We start from the raw sequence: 21,492 nt of genomic DNA, 5'->3' as shown, positions 1-21,492 counted from the left end.
AGAGACTTCCAACCCCTTCAACCTCTGCAGGACAGACTCTCAGCAGGGGCTGGTATTCCATGCAAGCTCTTCATACACATCTAGGGCTAAGTAAGTGGAGAAGTGAATTATTGACCATGCTTCAAATGAGCAAGAGCCAAAGGGGAAAAGATTTTCCAGAAGATAAAAATGTCCTAGCAAAGTCTCAGGAAATTATTATTATCATTTTTAATTTTTAGAGAGATTTTTGCTGTAGGGCACATGTGCTCACTGGAGAGACAGAGAGACATAAGGCAAGAAATCACTCCCGGGGGTTGGGGACGATGGCCATGCCACAATCCCCTCTCCTCCAGATAACTTTATTTCATTGTTTTCAAATTCCATTTTTACAATAATTAGTGTTACGTTACAAAAAAGTAAGAAGCAGGGGTAATTCATTTTTGTATAGTCTCTCTAGATTTCAAAGGTAAAATGTGCCTCGCCTGGGGTTCCTAATACACTTAACCAAAGTACACATAATGACAGAATCAGAGAGGCAAATGACAAACTGCCTCTTTCTAATCGACAGCCAGGGTTAATTGGGTCCCTAGGCTCAGCCCTGTGTGAAGGTATGTTCTCAGTATTGGAGGCAAGACCAGCAGCATGGATGTCTCCTGTGAGAGCTCTAATCGTGTCCACTTACCTACCAGGAATTTTGGGATGCTGAGATGGAGAGGCATGGGAGTACCCAGTGCCTTGTCATTATTATTATTTATCAAAGCCCTGGCTGATAGTCATGGGGGTCAGACGCTGCTTCACCTTGCCTAGATTCCCCAGCATGAAGCAGAGTGGGGAGGGGCCCTAGGTGTCCTTGAGGACAGCCCTTAGTGCTGCAGGGCAACTGCTTCAGGCCATTGCCTGGATATCTTAGGCGCACACAGGCCAGAAGTGCTCCTGCTCACTGCATTCAAACCAGGTGCATCTCAGTCACGTGCTGTCAAGTCTGTGACCAAGCTGACCGATGGTGGGAGAATGCTGCTCCCCTCAGATGCTGCCACTGGCATGTGCGTGCAAACCACTGAGCGGAGGCAGGCCTGCATTCCTCACCATCCCTGCAGGTGGTTCCATCTCTGCACAGCTGCCTAAGAATGTGCAGACAGACCCGGGGAGCACCCCTTTCCCCCGGAAAGCCACGGCCTTCCCTCTCCTTTCATTGAACAAAGCTTTGTGTGTGAGGGACTCGGAAGAGTCCAGGATATGATGATCCTTAGGGGATGTTGGAAAGCTTGCTTCGAGTCAGTGTCTCAAGGAGGAACGAGTGAAGTATATTTTCCTTTCTCCTGTGTCCACTCATCCTCCTGCGCAGAGAAAAGTTTGCAAGGTAGGAAGTGAGAGGAGGGGTGGAGTAAGTGGCCTTGGCCGTGCACCATGGGGTCCTCAGGGCTGGCTGTGCTGCAGCTGTCGGGGTGTGGCTAGCACCTCGCACACTCACTGGGCCCCTCTGTGCCTCCTGACAGCTTAGACTTAAGAATTCCACTGTCTTTCGGAATCAGCACTCTTATGTGGGGAAGATAAGGTTGGCAGAAGACACAAGTCAGATTTTATTTGTATTTATTTATTTATTTAGAGAGATTTTTGGTATAGGGTGCATGCACTCGCCAGAGACACAGAGAGAGACAGAGAGACAGAAAACAAATCATTCCCCAGGGGACACGGCCACACTGCAATCCCTTCTCCTCCATTCTCCTCTTGGCATTTTGGGCATGCATGCATGCATATGCACCCGGCATGGGTTTCAAGCTGCAGGGTTTGGACTCGAACCATGACTGACCACATGGGAGTCCAGTGCCCTAATCACTACACCACCTATTGTTCCCCCTCCCCCTTTAACTTGCTAGAGGGCATGTGGGCTCACTGGAGAGAGACAGAAAGAGAGGGAAACCAAGAAAGCACTTTGTGAGGGATAGTCACGCTGCAATTCCTTCTCCTCCATTTCTCCCTCCTTCTGTGATTTTTGAGCATACACCCAGTGTGTTTCTCAAGCTGCCAGGTCTGGGACTTGAACCGCATAGTCAGCTATGTAAGAGTCAATGGCCTTAACCACTAGGCGATGGTCTGGACTGCATTGCGCCAGTTTAAGGTTGTTATTTTTAGGGAAGCAAACTGAGATTGCTCAGCCAAAACCTGGACCCAGCCCTCCCTGTATCCTTCAGCGGTCTGCACGGTGTGCTGGTTGAACTCGGAGGGCCCTGACTCAGTGAGATGGCCGATCCTTTAGAGAACCTTAATGGAAACCCAAACAGCACTGACAGGCTTATGAAATGTGCCCACAAAAGCAAATTTCAGTTTCTGGGGTTGGATGTCAATGTTGGTCACTGCGATGATTCCCTGTCCCCTGTGCCCTGGGAAAGAGAGAGGGAGTGGTCGGCCAGTGGGGAGGCACAGAGGTAACTGAGTGTGGCAGAGCCCAGCCTCCTGCCAAGCAAGCTCTGGGTGGAAAGCAGCAGAATCAGAGTTTTCCTGGGAAAGGACGCACCCTGTCCCTCAGTCCCCCATCCAGGCCCAGCAAGGGGCAGGAATAGCTCTTGTTTATCTGGCACCACCCCGAGCACTTCCCATACACTTTCCCACGTACTCCTCCCAGCAGGCCCATGAGCGTTCTGTCTCCTGCTGGAACCTACAGAGGGAGGGTAGCTCACCCAGTGTCACAGCTAGTTTAAGTGCTGAGGCTGGAGAGTACTCACCCAGACATCCTGAGGGAAGGACAGGTAAACACGTGAGTGTGAGCTCCCTGGCTCAGAGCTGGCCACAGGGGCAGAGCTCCCGTGTGCAGAGCAAGTTTCCAGCCAGGACCACCATTCCTTCTTCTGAGGTGCCAGGCCTGGAAAAGGAAATGGTGGATGAGTTTTTAGTAAAAGGTGGTCAAACTCGAGGAGTCCCAGATGTCCTTTGCTGCTCTCGGGCCCCCACGTCAGGGTGGCTGAGAGCGAGTATTGCACCTCGAAGCTGCCTGGATGGACAGAAATGCAGCCCTGGAGATCCACCTCGACCTGTAGAGGCTTTGGTTCTTGAAGGGGTGCCAGGGCATCAGGAAACCAGGCTCTCCAGCAGGACCCCTGATCTCGTCCTCTGGCAGGAGGGCTATTGGTGGGCTGCTTCCACTGAAACCAGGAGGGCTGAATTGTTGAGAGTGAGATGAGGAACAGGGGTGGCATGAGGGGGTGGATGAAATCCCAGCACCGGGTGGGTCTATTCAGCCTTCAGCACGTATTCATTGAGGCACTGCACACACAAGGGCAGGCCCTGGTTCATGGAACGTGTGTCCTCATGCATGAACACGGCATGTTCTGTGTTCCAATACAGGAGGTGACAGAGAAATGGATAAAATGACTTAAAGATCAGTAAGTGCAGTGACAAAAGCAAACAAGCAGCTCAAGGAGAGACTACTCTGAGGGTGCCGATCAGAGGGGATGAAAAAGCATTGCCAGGACCAGCAGGTGGCACGGCGATTAAGGCACAGGACTCCCGCATGGCCGACCATGGCTCTAGTCCTGAAGTGGCTGCCTGAAAAGCACTCTGGGCATGTGTGTGTGTGTGCGCATGTATGCACACACAGGCCCAAAATCCTGCGAGGAGAATGGAGGAGAGGAATTGTGGTGTGGGCATCACCCCCGGGGGCGGGGAGGGTAATTTCTCACTCTGTCTAGAGAGTGCACGCACCTTATGGCAAAAATCTAACTCGATAAATAAGTTAAAAGTTATTTTTAAAAAAGTTGTTGCCAAGGGGGTTCATGGCCTGATGGTTAAGGAAGCGAGATTCCATATGGCCAATAATATGGTTCAAAGCCCAGCCCTGGAGGCTTGAAAATTCCTGCAGGATGGTGCAGGGAGGAGATGGGAGTATAGCATGACCCAGCTCCATGGGGAGGGGGTGCTGTCTGTCTCTCTCTCTCATGAGTGCACATTCCCTCTGGAAATTTTTTAAAAAGTGTTGTCCAGGTAGGAACTCCTCAAAGATGTAACGTTTGGACTGAGACTGAAGTCTTTCCATTCGGAGGTAGAGTGGGCAGCCCTGAGGCGTGCTGAGTGGCCGATGTTCTCTTTCTGGCCTCGTCCTTCTGCTGGCCACAGAGGGGACTGAAGAGGGCCCAGGTAGAAGCGGGAAAGCCAGCATGCGGCTCTTCCCTAGTCCAGGGAGCTGCTTGGAGATGAGGATGATGGAATGGAGCTAGGAGAAGAGGGCATGGCGTTTCACAGAGAGCCTCAGCAGGACTTCCTGGAAGTGGGGGCAGGGAGGAGTCAGAGACGACCCTGGGTGGGCACAGCACCGTCTTTTGAGACCGAGCAGGTGGTCGTGAAGCAGAGGTTGTGGTGGTTGTGAGGGATCTTGACGAGCCGGGGAGGAGAGCAGGGTGCACAGTGGGTCCACTGGTCAGAGGGGATGTGGGTGAAAAGCAGAGATGGGGGTTCTGCAAGACATCTGATGAGATGTCTGAGATGAAGCCCTGGCAGGGAGCAGGGTGAAGTGTCACTGGATGGCAGCTGCTGTTACATCAGGGACTGGCCAGCTCCCTGTAAGAGCCAGGACAGACCAGCGGGACAGGGCGGGACAGGGCGGCACAGGGCCGGCCTGTGCAACGTGCCCTAGACATCCTGAGGGAAGGACAGGTAAACACGTGAGTGTGAGCTCCCTGGCTCAGAGCTGGCCACAGGGGCAGAGCTCCCGTGTGCAGAGCAAGTTTCCAGCCAGGACCACCATTCCTTCTTCTGAGGTGCCAGGCCTGGAAAAGGAAATGGTGGATGAGTTTTTAGTAAAAGGTGGTCAAACTCGAGGAGTCCCAGATGTCCTTTGCTGCTCTCGGGCCCCCACGTCAGGGTGGCTGAGAGCGAGTATTGCACCTCGAAGCTGCCTGGATGGACAGAAATGCAGCCCTGGAGATCCACCTCGACCTGTAGAGGCTTTGGTTCTTGAAGGGGTGCCAGGGCATCAGGAAACCAGGCTCTCCAGCAGGACCCCTGATCTCGTCCTCTGGCAGGAGGGCTATTGGTGGGCTGCTTCCACTGAAACCAGGAGGGCTGAATTGTTGAGAGTGAGATGAGGAACAGGGGTGGCATGAGGGGGTGGATGAAATCCCAGCACCGGGTGGGTCTATTCAGCCTTCAGCACGTATTCATTGAGGCACTGCACACACAAGGGCAGGCCCTGGTTCATGGAACGTGTGTCCTCATGCATGAACACGGCATGTTCTGTGTTCCAATACAGGAGGTGACAGAGAAATGGATAAAATGACTTAAAGATCAGTAAGTGCAGTGACAAAAGCAAACAAGCAGCTCAAGGAGAGACTACTCTGAGGGTGCCGATCAGAGGGGATGAAAAAGCATTGCCAGGACCAGCAGGTGGCACGGCGATTAAGGCACAGGACTCCCGCATGGCCGACCATGGCTCTAGTCCTGAAGTGGCTGCCTGAAAAGCACTCTGGGCATGTGTGTGTGTGTGCACATGTATGCACACACAGGCCCAAAATCCTGCGAGGAGAATGGAGGAGAGGAATTGTGGTGTGGGCATCACCCCCGGGGGCGGGGAGGGTAATTTCTCACTCTGTCTAGAGAGTGCACGCACCTTATGGCAAAAATCTAACTCGATAAATAAGTTAAAAGTTATTTTTAAAAAAGTTGTTGCCAAGGGGGTTCACCTCATGGCCTGATGGTTAAGGAAGCGAGATTCCATATGGCCAATAATATGGTTCAAAGCCCAGCCCTGGAGGCTTGAAAATTCCTGCAGGATGGTGCAGGGAGGAGATGGGAGTATAGCATGACCCAGCTCCATGGGGAGGGGGTGCTGTCTGTCTCTCTCTCTCATGAGTGCACATTCCCTCTGGAAATTTTTTAAAAAGTGTTGTCCAGGTAGGAACTCCTCAAAGATGTAACGTTTGGACTGAGACTGAAGTCTTTCCATTCGGAGGTAGAGTGGGCAGCCCTGAGGCGTGCTGAGTGGCCGATGTTCTCTTTCTGGCCTCGTCCTTCTGCTGGCCACAGAGGGGACTGAAGAGGGCCCAGGTAGAAGCGGGAAAGCCAGCATGCGGCTCTTCCCTAGTCCAGGGAGCTGCTTGGAGATGAGGATGATGGAATGGAGCTAGGAGAAGAGGGCATGGCGTTTCACAGAGAGCCTCAGCAGGACTTCCTGGAAGTGGGGGCAGGGAGGAGTCAGAGACGACCCTGGGTGGGCACAGCACCGTCTTTTGAGACCGAGCAGGTGGTCGTGAAGCAGAGGTTGTGGTGGTTGTGAGGGATCTTGACGAGCCGGGGAGGAGAGCAGGGTGCACAGTGGGTCCACTGGTCAGAGGGGATGTGGGTGAAAAGCAGAGATGGGGGTTCTGCAAGACATCTGATGAGATGTCTGAGATGAAGCCCTGGCAGGGAGCAGGGTGAAGTGTCACTGGATGGCAGCTGCTGTTACATCAGGGACTGGCCAGCTCCCTGTAAGAGCCAGGACAGACCAGCGGGACAGGGCGGGACAGGGCGGGACAGGGCAGGCCTGCGAAGTGGGCCTGGTCTACCCGCCATGCTGTGCATGCTCTTGGACCACCAGGGGGAAACTAAGGAACCACCAAGGAAGCCGTGGGAGGAGGGGCGGGGTTCCTGTCTCTGAAAACCCACAGGCACACCGAGGCCACCATCTGCCTGGGGAACCAGGTATTCTCCAGGCTCAGAGCAGGGCCAAGAAGCTTCCAGATCTCTGGACTGCATCTCTCTAGCAGCACCTGACCATGGCGCCTGGCCAGGCCCTGTTGGCTGAGGACTAGCAAACCATCGAGCCACAGCTCCCCTCGCATCATGGTAGTTCTTCCCACAGAGGACGGGAGCTCTCCAGCCCCCAGTGGCACCTCTGTTTTCCCTCCTGTCCCCCGTTGTCTCCTCAGCGGTCCACTCAAACGCATGTGCGATCACCGCATCGCGACCTGACCAGACTGTACGTTCCCTGTGATCCCAATTTTCTCTGTATCAAAACGTGCAATTTGTAAAACATTTGCCTTTTTAAACTCATCAGTCAGATTCTTGATCTGAAATATTTGTTCTCAGAACAGACCTGACTTGTGGGCAGGGTCTGCCCTGGACAAGCTCTGTGGACTCGATACGCCTTTAGGAAGAGTGCTGGCTTGTCATCTGCCGTGCCCATGTTCCTATCAGACAATGGGGGCAATTGTATTCCCTGTTCACCGGACATGAGCTGTAATTATTGAAAGCTAATTGGAAACATAGGACTCAGGGTTTCCTGGTTGGACTTTGGAATCGCAGGCTGTTTACCCACTTTTTTCTGCCCAGGGTGGACTGGCATCTTTCTTTCTTTTTTTCCTTTTTTAGTTTTTGCTATAGGGGGCGTGCACTCACCGGGCAGAGACAGAGATAGTGAGAAAAAGGGAAAGTGAGAAATCACCCCAGGGGGGTGACTCCCCCCAGGGGGGACGGCCACACCACAGTCCCTTCTGCAGTCTCCACTTGGGATTTTGGGCACACATACACATGTGCCTGGCACAGTTTTCATTCTTTTTTTCCTTTTTTAGTTTTTGCTATAGGGGGCGTGCACTCACCGGGCAGAGACAGAGATAGTGAGAAAAAGGGAAAGTGAGAAATCACCCCAGGGGGGTGACTCCCCCCAGGGGGGACGGCCACACCACAGTCCCTTCTGCAGTCTCCACTTGGGATTTTGGGCACACATACACATGTGCCTGGCACAGTTTTCAAGCCGCTGAGTCTGGGACTTGAACTGCACAGATGGCCACGTGGGATCCATCGCTTTAACTTCCACGCCACCTGCTGGCCCCTATGTACTCCTTTTAATATGTACACATGCACACACGCGTGCACACACACACACACACACACACACACACACACACACACGGGCGCACATACACGCTCATCTCTTGTCAGGAGGCTACAAACACTTCCCAAGCCTTACCAGCAGCCCTAATGAAAGCGGTTCATTCTGACGTCGATACGAAAACAGGCCAGAGCTGGAAACTGGTGGCTGCAGAAATGTGGCCCTGATTGTAAAAGCTCCTCGCTTCACGTTTTCTGTCTAGGGCTCATCAAGAGTGGAAAAGGTGTCCGAGGCTGTTGGGAAACGGGATGTGTGGCTTCTGTTTTCAGCTTTGAGCCTTTCCCAGGCCTTCCTAGGCCCCAAGAGGAAGGTGGGAAAACACAGGCTGTCCTCTGTCCTAGCTCACTCTCAGCAGGGAAGAAAGGCCCAGCAGTCCCCGAGCATGTGCTCCCCCACCCTGCTTGCTGCTGCTCCACCAAGTCTTCTCACCTTTGCAGCCTGGTGAGCTGATCCTGCTGGAAGGGTCAGTGGCCTTCCCTGTAACCAGGCGGGAGGGTGCCCAGATCCCCTAGAAGGTGCAGCATCTGGTGCCTTCTGGAAGCCTGGCACATTCCCTGGCACACCAGCTTCCCAGGGTAAGACTTGCACGTCAGAGCACTTTGATCGACAGGCGAGCCTGAAAAAGATTTCACAAAACTCAACCTGGGATGGGGGCCATTTCCTGTGTCTTTTTAGAGCATCATTTCTCAATTTTTTCCCACCCAGGAACTCTTTTTTTTTTTTAAGAATTATTTTATTTAACTTTATGTATTTATTTTAATTTGACCAGAGACGGATGGGGGGGCAGAGGGAGGGACCGAGAAGTGGAAGTGATAAAGCAAGCCACCAGGTCTGGGGAGGGGGAGGGACCGGGAAGTGGAAGTGTGAAAGCAAGCCACCAGGTCTGGGATTTGAACCAAGGTTGGCCATGTGGGAGTTCAGTGCCCTTAATCACCACTACGCCTGTTACCCCCTGCCCAGGAACTTTAATAACAAAGGAGAAAAAAAGTAAGCCCACTGTCCCTTGGGCTAAGGGCATAGCAGGTTTGTCCCAAGCATGAAATACCTGGTTTTATTACAGAACTTTTGTATGATCAGCAAGCAGTATACACTGGGCCAGCCTGATACCTAGAGCTTAAGGAAGCCGGATCCCACAGGGCCAACAGGGTGTGTGTGCGCGTGTGTCCCAAACCCTGACACGATGGAGGAATAGGAGAGAAGGGTTGTGGCAAGGCCACACAGTTGGCCATATTTTCTCACCCCATCTCTGTCTCTCTGTCTCTCTGGCAATGCCCTCTAACAATAAAACAAAAGAATGGTACAAACCGTACCTCTATCCTAACAGACATTTGTTTTAATAAGCAAGTCACGGTTTGTACTGTGTTCAACTGCTTCACTCTCTGCCTATACCTCTTCGTAATCTTTACATAAAATTGAGGCTCCAGGAGGACGCAGGCGTTTGTCCTAAGGCCCTGTGTGCCCTGATGTTCCCCAGCTTGCACTTGTTGAGGGGTCAGCCATGGCGGGAGCTCCCCCTGGTGCCCAAGCTGTTTGAGACTCTTGCCTCCTGTGCCTGCTGGACCGTCCAGACACTCCTAGCTCCCTGGTCTCGGTCAACTTTCGCAGTCTTTCTCCAGCCTTCCATCCCAATTCCCATACGTGGGTGCTTCCTTCTGGGTGTGTCCCATCAGTTACCATTTTTCTGCCTCTCTTTCCTCCCTGCTTCTCCAATGCTTCCCTGCCAGTTTCCCAGCTCTGTTTGCTCTTTCCATATGTGGGCAGAGCTGGAGACCTAACCCCAACAAATAAACAAACAAATACACAAAAACGGAGGGGACTCAGAACTGACCCAAGTTTCCTACAGTGTCCCCTGGGTGGCTGCAAGAAAAGTGAGGCTTACCCCCGTTCTGGGCTGAGGTGGGGGGTAGAGGGAGTTCAGAACAAAACTGCAAATCCCAGTAGTAGCCTATGGTCCAGCCTGAGTCCCGGAAGGGCTTCACATGGAGAACTAGCACCGCAACTGTGCCCACCTGTTTGATCGCACTGTGAAAACCAGGCAGTGAGCTCATGGGCTCCTCAACGGAGTAGCCTGTGCTTGCTCAGGTCTCACGAGCACTCCAGCTGAGGGACATCGCTGTTGTTTTTTAACATGAGGCTGGCCTCTGGTCAGAATGCAGTGAACGTAGGTGCTAGCAGTGGCCTCCAGAGCCCACAGGTGCTCTTCGCATTGGGCCTTCACAAGGGCCCTCTGTGCATTCTTTAGTTTATTCTCATAACCTCATTTTGCATGTGGCTTAAGGGTGTTTAAAAACCACTAAGATCACGGGAACTAGCAGTTAGCGTAATGGCTATGTTGCTGGACTCCCACGTAGTCAACCGCAGTTCGCGTCCTGGACCCGGTGGCTTAAAACTCATGCCAGGCGCATGTGCGTGCATGCCCAAGATCCTGAGAGGAGAATGGAGGAGAAGGGATTGCGGCGTGACCATCCCCCCTGGGGGGTGATTTCTCGTTTCTGTCTCTATGTCTCTCTCTGTCTAGTGAGCGCACGCGCCCTATAGCGAAAAACCTCTCCAAAAAAAAAAAAAAAAAAACCAAAACACTAAGATCACGCAACTGCGAAGTGAAAGAACCAGCATCCAAAGCCTAGTACCTCTGGCCCAGGAGTCCTTAACCCCTGTGGGATACATCCACACCCACCACTCTCCGTCTGGAGGAAGCTTGTCTTTGCATCTTTAATAGATGTGCCAATATCGAAAACGGACAGAAGCCCCTACCTCAGGAATCGTATTATCTTTCTGGTCATTTAGCATATTGTCATTTTATAATTAAAGATGTATTTAGTGAGGGACTAAAGTGGGTGTGTGTTTATTCCTAGAATTTATCTTGGCTTTCAGGATTTAGAATTTAGTCCTAATATGAAGATATCTACATTCATTATTTAGACAGTATATCTTCTGGATTAATTTCATCCAGGGTTCTTTCTTTTAATTTCCAGAGGGTACAGGTGCTGGCGGAGAGAGATGGAGACTGAAAGCACCCTTCAATGGGGTATGGTCACGCTGCAGTCCCCGTCTCCTCTGTTTGCCATCCTGTCGGGATTTGGGGCACTCATGCACGTGCTCCCACTGTGGGCTGGGATTTGAAACCCTTCCGGCCATGTGAGATCTGGGTCTCTTAACTCTTGGCTTTAGGGCTCATCCTGGATTAATTTTATTTGTTCCCAATACTGGAACTGTTAAAAGTGATTCATAAAGGACCAGCAGGTGGTGTGGAGTTTAAGGCATTGTATCCTACATGGCCAGTTTCATGGTTCAAGTCCTGGACCCAGTGGTTTAAGAATCACGCCAGGCATGTGTGCATGTATGACCCAAATCCCAAAAGGACAGTGGAGGATAGGGGATTGTGGCACAGCCATTCCCCAAAGGGGAGCAATTTCTCACTTTCTCTTTCCCACGTGCCCTATTGTGAAAAGTGAAACGAAACAAAGCTAATTTCACACAAAAACACAATTCTCTCATCTTTCTAGGCTACCTCTAGAGGGAGCTCCTTGCAAGCCTTAGATATGTTCGGTTGTCGCCAGGCCTGAAATTTGGTTTTCCAGAGAGAGGATGGCAGTCCTGCGGGGGTAGAGAGAAGGTGCCGGGGAGAGCCATGGGGAACTGTACTAGGAATCTAAGTTCTTAGGATGGAAGCTGTGAATGTCCAGGAAGTTAGGCTTCTACAGGGATTGCTTAAAGATAAAAACCTATAATTCTTTTACTACGTAGAGTCTCAGGAGGGCTGTTAGGAAGGCAGGGAAAGTTACTTTTCCCCCATTGTTAAGGAATCCATGGAGGCTGGGGATACTCACCTTTTCTTACGAACCTGTTACATCATTTAATATATCAACTGAGTATCCTGGGGCAGGAGATGTTAGGGTATTTGCTTTTGTTCTTTTAAAAATCACATTAGCTCTTCTGAAAGAAATGAAAAGAGGCGCAACCAAAAAGGCAGAATAGAAATGAGAACCGAATTATAAATAATATTTAGTTAATCCAGAAGAGGTAAGAAAAGAGGAGCAGATGAATTTTAAAAAGAAAGGAACACACATATGGGACAAACAGAAAAGAAATCAGGATTTTTATATGCAGATAACAGGCCCGCGAGCATGGTAAACATCCCTAAAACCCTGCAGACCTTGTGTAAGAAGTGCGACAAGCACCAACCTCATAAAGTAACACAGTTCAAAAAGGTCAAGGATTCTCCGTGTGCTCAGGGAGGGCAGCGTTATGACCAGGAAGCAGAGTGGCTATGGTGGACAGACTAAGCCTATTTTCCGGAAAAATACAAAAACTACAAAGAAGATTGTGCTTAGCCTTGAATGTGTTGAGCCCAACTGCAGATCTAAGAGCATGCTGGCTAGTAAGAGATGGGAACATTTTGAACTGGGAGGAGATAAGACAAGAAAGGGTCAAGGGATCCAGTTCTAAGCCTCATCTTTTCTGTTATGGAGACAACAAAATCTTGAGGTGAATGTTCACCTCATTTGATTACAGTTGGTCTATTGTGAAGGAATAAAGTAATCAATAAAATTCCCCTTTTGGGGAAATTTGATTCATGGTAAAAAAAAAAAAAGAAAACAAATCAGAGTAGCAGACTTAAATACAACCATATCAATCAACACTAAATGTAAATAGACTAAACATTATAATTTAAAGGCAGAGATTGTTAGACTAGGGGAAGAAGAGCCCAACTAAATGTTACCTTTAAATATACAGATAGGCAGAAGGTAAATGATGAGTAAGTAGTCATATAAACAGTATAATTTATAAAGTTGATGTGGCCATATTAATATCAGATAAAATAAATTTCTGGATGATAAATATTACCAGAGATAATAGAGTCAGTTCTTCAGGAACCTATAATAGTTATAAAACTGTATGCATTTAGTGATTGGTTAAAATATGTGAAGGAATATTCTTAGAGTTTAAAGGCATAATAGGCAAATCAATAATCCTGGTTGGAGATTTTTAACAGCCCTCTGTCAGTAATTGGAAGACCAGGTTGACAAAAAGATCACATTCATTCATCTAGATTGGCCATCCACAGGGCCTGAGCTGGGCCAGCCAATGGGAGCTCTGCTCACAACAGATTTCTATGTAATTTTCCTGGCTAATGAAGAAGCAGCTGTCTCAGCATCCTTTGTTAGCCGAAGGACATCTTGAGATTGATTATAATTTTTCTGAGAGTGAGCCTGAGGTCTTTACCTGGAGCCTCGTCACTCTAACACTTGGGATCAATCCTGTCATCCAGACACGGATGCATTTTTAATGAATAGAGTAAATTGCTTCCACCCAGATAAAGTGAGCCCCCTTTTACCAAAGAGCATTTTATAACTACTGCCCTAAGAACACTGGACTCACTGAAGTAGAGTCCTTTAAGGGTCCTCAGCGCTCAGTGTTTGATTCTGCTGATAAACCCTTGAGTTCCCAAGATTGGTTTTACCTTTGTAGCTAAGTGATCCTTCAACTCGAAGACCCATTATCTTCCAGTCGTCCACTTCCAGACCAGATTAAGTTCTATAAGGGGCTACTTAATAAGATTGTCACACAAGAACCGGCCTCATCCTCCCTGCTCCCTGCGGGCTCCCCTCCCTCTCTGTCGCATCCATTTTCAGTCTCACCAACCCCTGAGAAGGGACTTTTTCAATTTCTTGCACTGAAAGGATTTAACAGTTTTTCAGGCCTTAGAAAACAATGGATCCAATATGATGGACACTGTTTTGGGATAATACAGAGGAGTTATTTAGGCTAAAGCATCTTATGTTTCTGTATCAGGATGTGCATGGTTGTAGAGACTGGGGCCTCTGGGCTAGTCTGAGAGTAGTTCTTATTTCTAAGTTACTGTTTTCTTAGTTCGATTTAAGCTTTTCATTCTCTTGTTTTCTAAATTAAGTGGAGCTAGAAAATAGATCTGTTGTTATCCAATTCTACTCCATAGAGGCGAAAGAGCAGACACGCTTAAGTTGGACTTAGAGGCCAAATTAGAGAAATGTTCGTATTTGGTAGTTATGAGGAAACATCCAAGATTGAAATATCACATTTTATTAGGCCAAGGGAAGAAGTCCTAAATCATATTGAACAAATAAGGGGATGGTTTGCAGTGAGCTTTCATCTCTAAACCAGTTAACATACATGGCGTAAAATCCCACCCAGAGCAGGAGAAAGAAGATCAGGGGCTCAGCTAAGGAAAGGGAGTAACTGAGTACTCAGGCTAGCTACCTAGAGTTGGTCAATGCACCTGCCTGCAGACACTCAGGTTTCCAAGTCCATTCAACTTTTCCAGCCCAGATTGTGATAAACTCTATATTTGTTTCTTCTATACAATTTATTTTGTATCCATTGTTCTTACCATCTGGTTTCCTAGCTAGAAAAGTAACTTTATCTGATGCCACAGACAGCTTGGTTTGCCTCTTATACCTCTGGTCCCAGTGGCAGGTCCCCAAATGGAATAGGGCATTCTTCTGTTTTATCTTTAGTTTAAAAACAAAGCAAAACAAAACAAAACAAAAAACCTGAAATAATAGAACATTTCACTCCAGTCTCCTGAAAGGCCCTGCCATTTACAGCTAACTTTTATTACTACTTAGATACTGAATGGAGGGAGGGGAATTATGGTATCATTTCAGAAATCATCTGATAAATAATCTAAATTAGATACTTCTCTTCTATTGGTTTAATTATTAATATAGCTTCTGAAGAGGAATAGGACATTCAGAACCCTTTTATTTATATTTTCTAGAGCATGCATGAGTTCACCAGAGAGAGAGTGAGAGTGCACCCCTATGGGGCATAGTCACACTGCAATCCCTTCTCCTTCTTTTCAGATTTGGGCACACATGTACATGTGCCTGGCATGTTTTTCAAGCTGCTGGATCTTGGACTTGAACTGCACAGTTGGCCCTGTGGAGTCCAGACACCTTAGCCACCAAGCCACCAGCTGGCCCCCATTTACTTTATATAACAGATGCAGGGCAAAGAAAAAAAATAAACAAGATTGGTTTTACCTTTGTAGCTAAGTGATCCTTCAACTCGAAGACCCATTATCTTCCAGTCGTCCACTTCCAGACCAGATTAAGTTCTATAAGGGGCTACTTAATAAGATTGTCACACAAGAACCGGCCTCATCCTCCCTGCTCCCTGCGGGCTCCCCTCCCTCTCTGTCGCATCCATTTTCAGTCTCACCAACCCCTGAGAAGGGACTTTTTCAATTTCTTGCACTGAAAGGATTTAACAGTTTTTCAGGCCTTAGAAAACAATGGATCCAATATGATGGACACTGTTTTGGGATAATACAGAGGAGTTATTTAGGCTAAAGCATCTTATGTTTCTGTATCAGGATGTGCATGGTTGTAGAGACTGGGGCCTCTGGGCTAGTCTGAGAGTAGTTCTTATTTCTAAGTTACTGTTTTCTTAGTTCGATTTAAGCTTTTCATTCTCTTGTTTTCTAAATTAAGTGGAGCTAGAAAATAGATCTGTTGTTATCCAATTCTACTCCATAGAGGCGAAAGAGCAGACACGCTTAAGTTGGACTTAGAGGCCAAATTAGAGAAATGTTCGTATTTGGTAGTTATGAGGAAACATCCAAGATTGAAATATCACATTTTATTAGGCCAAGGGAAGAAGTCCTAAATCATATTGAACAAATAAGGGGATGGTTTGCAGTGAGCTTTCATCTCTAAACCAGTTAACATACATGGCGTAAAATCCCACCCAGAGCAGGAGAAAGAAGATCAGGGGCTCAGCTAAGGAAAGGGAGTAACTGAGTACTCAGGCTAGCTACCTAGAGTTGGTCAATGCACCTGCCTGCAGACACTCAGGTTTCCAAGTCCATTCAACTTTTCCAGCCCAGATTGTGATAAACTCTATATTTGTTTCTTCTATACAATTTATTTTGTATCCATTGTTCTTACCATCTGGTTTCCTAGCTAGAAAAGTAACTTTATCTGATGCCACAGACAGCTTGGTTTGCCTCTTATACCTCTGGTCCCAGTGGCAGGTCCCCAAATGGAATAGGGCATTCTTCTGTTTTATCTTTAGTTTAAAAACAAAGCAAAACAAAACAAAACAAAAAACCTGAAATAATAGAACATTTCACTCCAGTCTCCTGAAAGGCCCTGCCATTTACAGCTAACTTTTATTACTACTTAGATACTGAATGGAGGGAGGGGAATTATGGTATCATTTCAGAAATCATCTGATAAATAATCTAAATTAGATACTTCTCTTCTATTGGTTTAATTATTAATATAGCTTCTGAAGAGGAATAGGACATTCAGAACCCTTTTATTTATATTTTCTAGAGCATGCATGAGTTCACCAGAGAGAGAGTGAGAGTGCACCCCTATGGGGCATAGTCACACTGCAATCCCTTCTCCTTCTTTTCAGATTTGGGCACACATGTACATGTGCCTGGCATGTTTTTCAAGCTGCTGGATCTTGGACTTGAACTGCACAGTTGGCCCTGTGGAGTCCAGACACCTTAGCCACCAAGCCACCAGCTGGCCCCCATTTACTTTATATAACAGATGTAGGGTTTAAACCGTTTGTCTACATTCTAATGTAAAAAGAGCACAGTGGGGGGGCAGCAGGAGGAGTGGTGGTTAAAGTGATGAATTCCAACATGGCTAGCCATGGTTCGAGTCCCATACCTGGCAGCTTGAAAATCACACCAGGCACTTGTACTTGCATGCTCCAAATCCCAGGAGAATGGAGGAGAAGAGATTGCATCTTGGCCATTCCCCCCCCGCTCCGTTCCAGGTGGTTATGTCTCACTTTCCCTTTCTCTGCCTCCCCCTATATCTCTCTGATGAGTGCACATGTCTTATGGCAAAAACCTAAAAGAAAGAAAGAAAAACAACAACACAAAACCACAGTGGAGCCTACTGGTGGCAGAGCGGTAAAACATGATACTCTGCAAACAGACCCCGTGGGATATTGCCAGTTCATGTCCAGAAACCTCCCTGAGTACTCTGGGGTGGCTGAGGCTGGTGGCGAATCACAGCATCAGAACCCTCTACTCCCCATGAATAAATAAATAAACTTTAAAGAAAAATAATAATAAGGAAAAGGAAAAGAGCACAGGACTCAGCATTGAAGAAATCACTAGTGGTTAGTTTGTGACCTTGGGTACGAGAGTCTATTCTGAGCCTCAGTCTCCTCGTCTGCAAACTAGGGACACTAGTACTGTCCTGCTTGTTTCATTATGCTGTATTAAAAATAACAATGAGGGCCAGCAGGTGGCATGGTGATTAAAGGCTATGGATTCCCACATGGCCGACCATGGTTCAAGTCCCAGACCTGGTGACTTGCTTTCTCATTTTCTCTCTCTGTTTCTTACCTGCTCCACCTCTGGTAAAATAAAAATAAATAAATAAAGTTAAATAAAATAATTCTTCAAAAAAATAACAACAAAAGAAACAACAAAAAAACCATAATCCTGGCGAAAGCCTTCTTAGATAGCATCGACATCGTCAGACAGCCCTTACTTACCATCTTACTTACAACCCGAAACCCTCCTTTCCATGTAGCTATCCCTTTTTATAACCGGCTTATCTTTCCCCTAAGTTCAGTTCATTATTCCTACTACAACAGCTTCCTACTTCCTTTTTTTCTATTTGCTCTTTTACTTCACTGATAAACTATCATGCTTTCTAAATTTTTTACTATGTACCCAAGCTTTAAATATGAAGCTTTTGTCCTTAAAACTGTTTTTAAATACTTCACATTACTTCTCCCTCTTTTTTTAAAAAAAGTTTACTTATGTATTTTTTTTAATGAGCAAGAGAGACAAAGACATCATCCCCAATAGGGTCTTTTATTTTTTTTAAAGAACTATTCATTTATTTAATTCCTTTTATTATTATTATTTTTCAATTTGACCAGAGAGAGACAGAGAGAGAAAGGGGAAGGGAGAAAGCCAGCCACCAGGTCCAGGATTCAAACCGCTCCCTTACCCCCAACAGGGTCTTATTGCCGCTATCCTCCTAAGTTTCAGCCAGCCCTACGTCCTGGGCACTCGTGGGCCCAGTGTATCAGGAAGGGCTCCAGGCACAGACCAGGGGCTTTCCTGTATGGCCAGCCTCTCAGCACATCGTGTTTCTACTGCTGTTCCACCATCCGGCCCCTTGTCCCCTCTTGAAGGATAAATTTGTTAGGTTCATTTGGTAATTTCCTACTCTTAACATCGTCTGCCGTGTGATCCAGTACAGAAAACCCAGTATTTGAGTTCTGGTTTTGGAACTTTATCTGATAAACCAAATAAGGGTGCGTCTTTTGTTGACTTCCTTTCCTGGGGGCACTGGGTACCTTGGCTTTCAATCTCTCCTCTGATCAGGATCCTTGCCTCTAGCATGAAATGAATACCCTACAGTTTCCAAAACTTCATTTTCTATTTTTTTTTACTTTTTTTCCCCTCCAGATGAAAGTCCCCTTTTAAAGGTTTTTTTTTTTTTTTTTTTAAACAACGATTTGTCATACGGCTCAGTTAGAAAGTGGTAGTATCCCACACTGCGCTTTTGCTCTTGTGTTTGGGGGTAGTGGCCTGATTTTCCTTTTGAGGATATGTCTCATTGATGTAATTCTAAAACAATTCGAACCCACAATTAAGAACATATGTTTCTCTATGTCACATGTTGAGAGAGACTTCAACTCATTCTGAAATCTATGTTGAAGAATGTCTTTAAAGCAAAATTGCAACTGTACGTCTCTGCTCTCTACAATAATAACATGAGCAGAGTAGCCCAGAGAGCCAGACCACAGGCCTACCTGACCTGGAAGGCGGGTGGGTAGGGAGGACAGTGAGGTGAAATGGCAGGTTCCCCTCCATCATTTCCATCTCAGAATGTCAGGAATGTTCCTCAGAGGAGGATCTGTCAGCATGACCCTTGCTAGCTCCTTCTAGGATCTCCTTCTGTTTTATCTGCTGCCTCTTAGGAGTTTCAAAGTTTTATTATCTATAGTAGTGCACTCTTTGTGTCCTAAAATTACCTCCTTCAAGCTTCCAGCATGGCCTTTGGGAGTGATAACTACATCTGTAGTTCCTCTCTTCAGCTCAGCCTACTCCTGGGGGCTCTGATCGGATCTGCTCAGTCTTTGCCAAGACCAAGAAGGTGATCTTGGTTCAGAAAATGGACATTTTTCTAAAGAGACTTCCTCCACTAGATAAATGGCTTGGGTTCTCTTTTAAATTAGTGAGAGAGAAAGAGAGACAGCACTCTCAACAGGGTCTTGACACCACAATCTACCCTGAGCTTCAGTCAGCCCCAGAACATAGGCGTGCACATTTCTCACGTACTCAGGGAGGTCTCCAGATGTGATCCCAGAACTCTCCCATGGGGTCAGCCTCACCGAGTGCTGTGCACCACCGTCCAGCTCCTCTACACATCATTTTTGACTTGAGTTTCGATTGCGGTGCAGTGGCCTTCACTGAAGTGCGGGAACACAACTTGGTGACTGCTGACAAAGAGTTAAGCATTGTGGACGGTGTTAATACAAGTAAAAACCAGAGTGGGTCCAAAGCATATAACGTACGCTCCAAAATCAGCCAGGCTCAGCCCTCTTTAATGGGATCATTGCAGACATGCCAAATTCTACAGCTAGTCAATTGTATACATCTGGTAAAACTTTTCATACCATTCAGCATTTGCTGCAATATGATTTTAATTATGTACAGACCAGCTAGCTGGAAGAAAGCATTGGCATGAAACAGAATCAAGTTAAACACAAGCCTTTTGTAAGTGGCCCTGGCTTAGCTTAGGCGGTAGGTAAATGACTGAGGACAGTGGGAGAGATGTGTGGTTTGGGGGAGTTGCAGTGGGATATGGGCTCGGCCTCGGCTGGGAACCCAGCGCTGAGCTGGAAGGGCAGAGTTTACGGAATCGGTGATTAACTCCTTTAGAAGCTGCGACTTGTGCTGACGCTTGCGCCTCAGTTCTCACGTCCTCCCTTTGCAAGGACTCTGCAGAGTTGTCTCTGCAAGCAAAGTTGCTCTTTGGGTAAAAACTGTATTCCATTTGCAAGGCTGTGGTGGTGGGATGTGCAGATTCGTAGCTTTGAAAGTTCTTTTCCCCCAGCCAGACTTCATTAGGCTGTGTTCCTTTTCTCTGTGAAGCTAATTTTACAAAGTGATTTCAAAAGTGCTGCTGTTTACTTTGTCCAGTAAAAGGAACAGGAAGCCAATTTTGTTTCAGATTCTGCAATTGCGGTTCCCATTCCTCGGAGCGCGTGTGGACGTTTGCTGGGCCGGGAGGGGCCGGGAGTGGAAACCGCTGGCCTGGAATGTGCTTTCCCGAATGCTGGCAGCGTAGCTTTGTTTTCCTTCCCGACTTAACTGGAATGGCTGTTACTGGCTGAATGTCTTTTGGGTAAGCCACCCTGAACTTCAGCTTTCTGGGTCGTACAATGAAGACATGACCCTTCAGATGGATTTGGTGAGGTCTGCCTGAAGAGGTTGGAAGGCTACAGGACAAACCCTGGCTAAGGTGCAGGTCCCACGAACATCTTCCAGAGCAGAGAGGATGGCGTTAGTGAAAGGGGGATGTGAAGTGATACCTGGTTTCCTAGAGCCTGTCTGAGGACGGACACAGCAGGCCATTTCCAGCAGAGGACAAGGCCACAGGCTGTGCTTGGGTCAGGGGGCTCAGTGTGGCAGTCAGTGAGCCTAGTGAAGGAGCAGGCCGTGGGCTGGCAGGCATGGGGGTCTTCTCCCCAGTGTCCATGAAGGAGGAGGCCAAGCCTCCTGGGAACCCACAGTCATAGGACAAGGAATGGGTGGATCTGAGCTTGAGGAAGGCACCGGACCTCCCTCCCATTATGCCTGGCCAGGGTGGGCAATGGTATTTCCACCAGCCCTACAGCTATGGGTTCACCTGGATGGCGGCCACAGTGGTGACGAACGTCCGTATCCATGTCCGTCCTCCTCTCCTGGAGAAGACTGACCTGCAGACGCTAATCTACAGACATGTGTGCTCTCGCCTTTCTCTGTCTTTGGGGCTTTGGCTTTCAGTCATTTGTCTTGGGAAAATCACCAAGTGCTAATCTGCAGACATGTGTGTGCTCTCGCCTTCCTCTGTCTTTGGGGCTTTGGCTCAGTCATTTGTCTTGGGAAAATCACCAAGTTTTAGCCTAGAGGGAATTATTTTAGCCTATTATCATTCAGAAAATTAATATTTATTTTTATATTTCATTTGTTTGCGTGCCTCCATAATAAGTACCCGTGGATTGGAATGTTTCGCTTTGGAGGAAATGGCGGGGCTATCAGGTCATGAAAATGTCACCACGACATTGCGAATTTCTTGAGGGCAGCCTTCACATCTTAACTTCTTTTGCTGGATAAATGAAGACCAGATGAATGGCTGTAAAATTAGTTTCTTTTGGTTGAAATGGACTTCTTAAATAGACTATTTAATAATGTGTTTGGGTATATAAAAATGATGTCTGTCAGTCATACAGATAATTTTCTCTCTGTTTAAAAAGGAAGAAAGAAAGGAAAGTCATTTGCACTTAATTTCATTTTTTTCTCCAGTAGTTAATCCAGTGGCTTTCACATATCGAACCCAGGTGCAGTGAGACACACCTCCAGAAGCCACTTCTGGGGCCCAGATACCTCTTTACCAAACTCTAGAGGAGCAGGA

General features: G+C 47.6%; 1 long non-coding RNA gene across 3 annotated transcripts in view; it reads left to right on the top strand.

Moving 5' to 3' along the window:
- LOC106734350 (uncharacterized) overlaps positions 1–21,492 on the top strand; it is a 77,932-nt gene that overhangs the window by 10,598 nt on the left and 45,842 nt on the right. Inside the window, exon 1 of one of the 3 annotated variants that reach the window (XR_003548508.1) lies at positions 20,087–20,223. The exons of 1 other annotated variant lie outside the window; for it this stretch is intronic. This is a non-coding gene — a long non-coding RNA (uncharacterized LOC106734350). Of the gene's footprint in view, positions 1–20,086; positions 20,224–21,492 lie in introns of those variants that run through there. One more of the 3 variants, XR_003548509.1, reaches the window with a different exon arrangement.

Source organism: Tupaia chinensis, unplaced genomic scaffold (genome assembly GCF_000334495.1).
Source record: "Tupaia chinensis unplaced genomic scaffold, TupChi_1.0 Scaffold000014_1, whole genome shotgun sequence".
Lineage (NCBI taxonomy): Eukaryota > Metazoa > Chordata > Mammalia > Scandentia > Tupaiidae > Tupaia > Tupaia belangeri.
The sequence above is the reverse complement of the archived record's forward strand: the minus strand, read 5'-3'. Positions and strand labels throughout refer to the sequence as shown.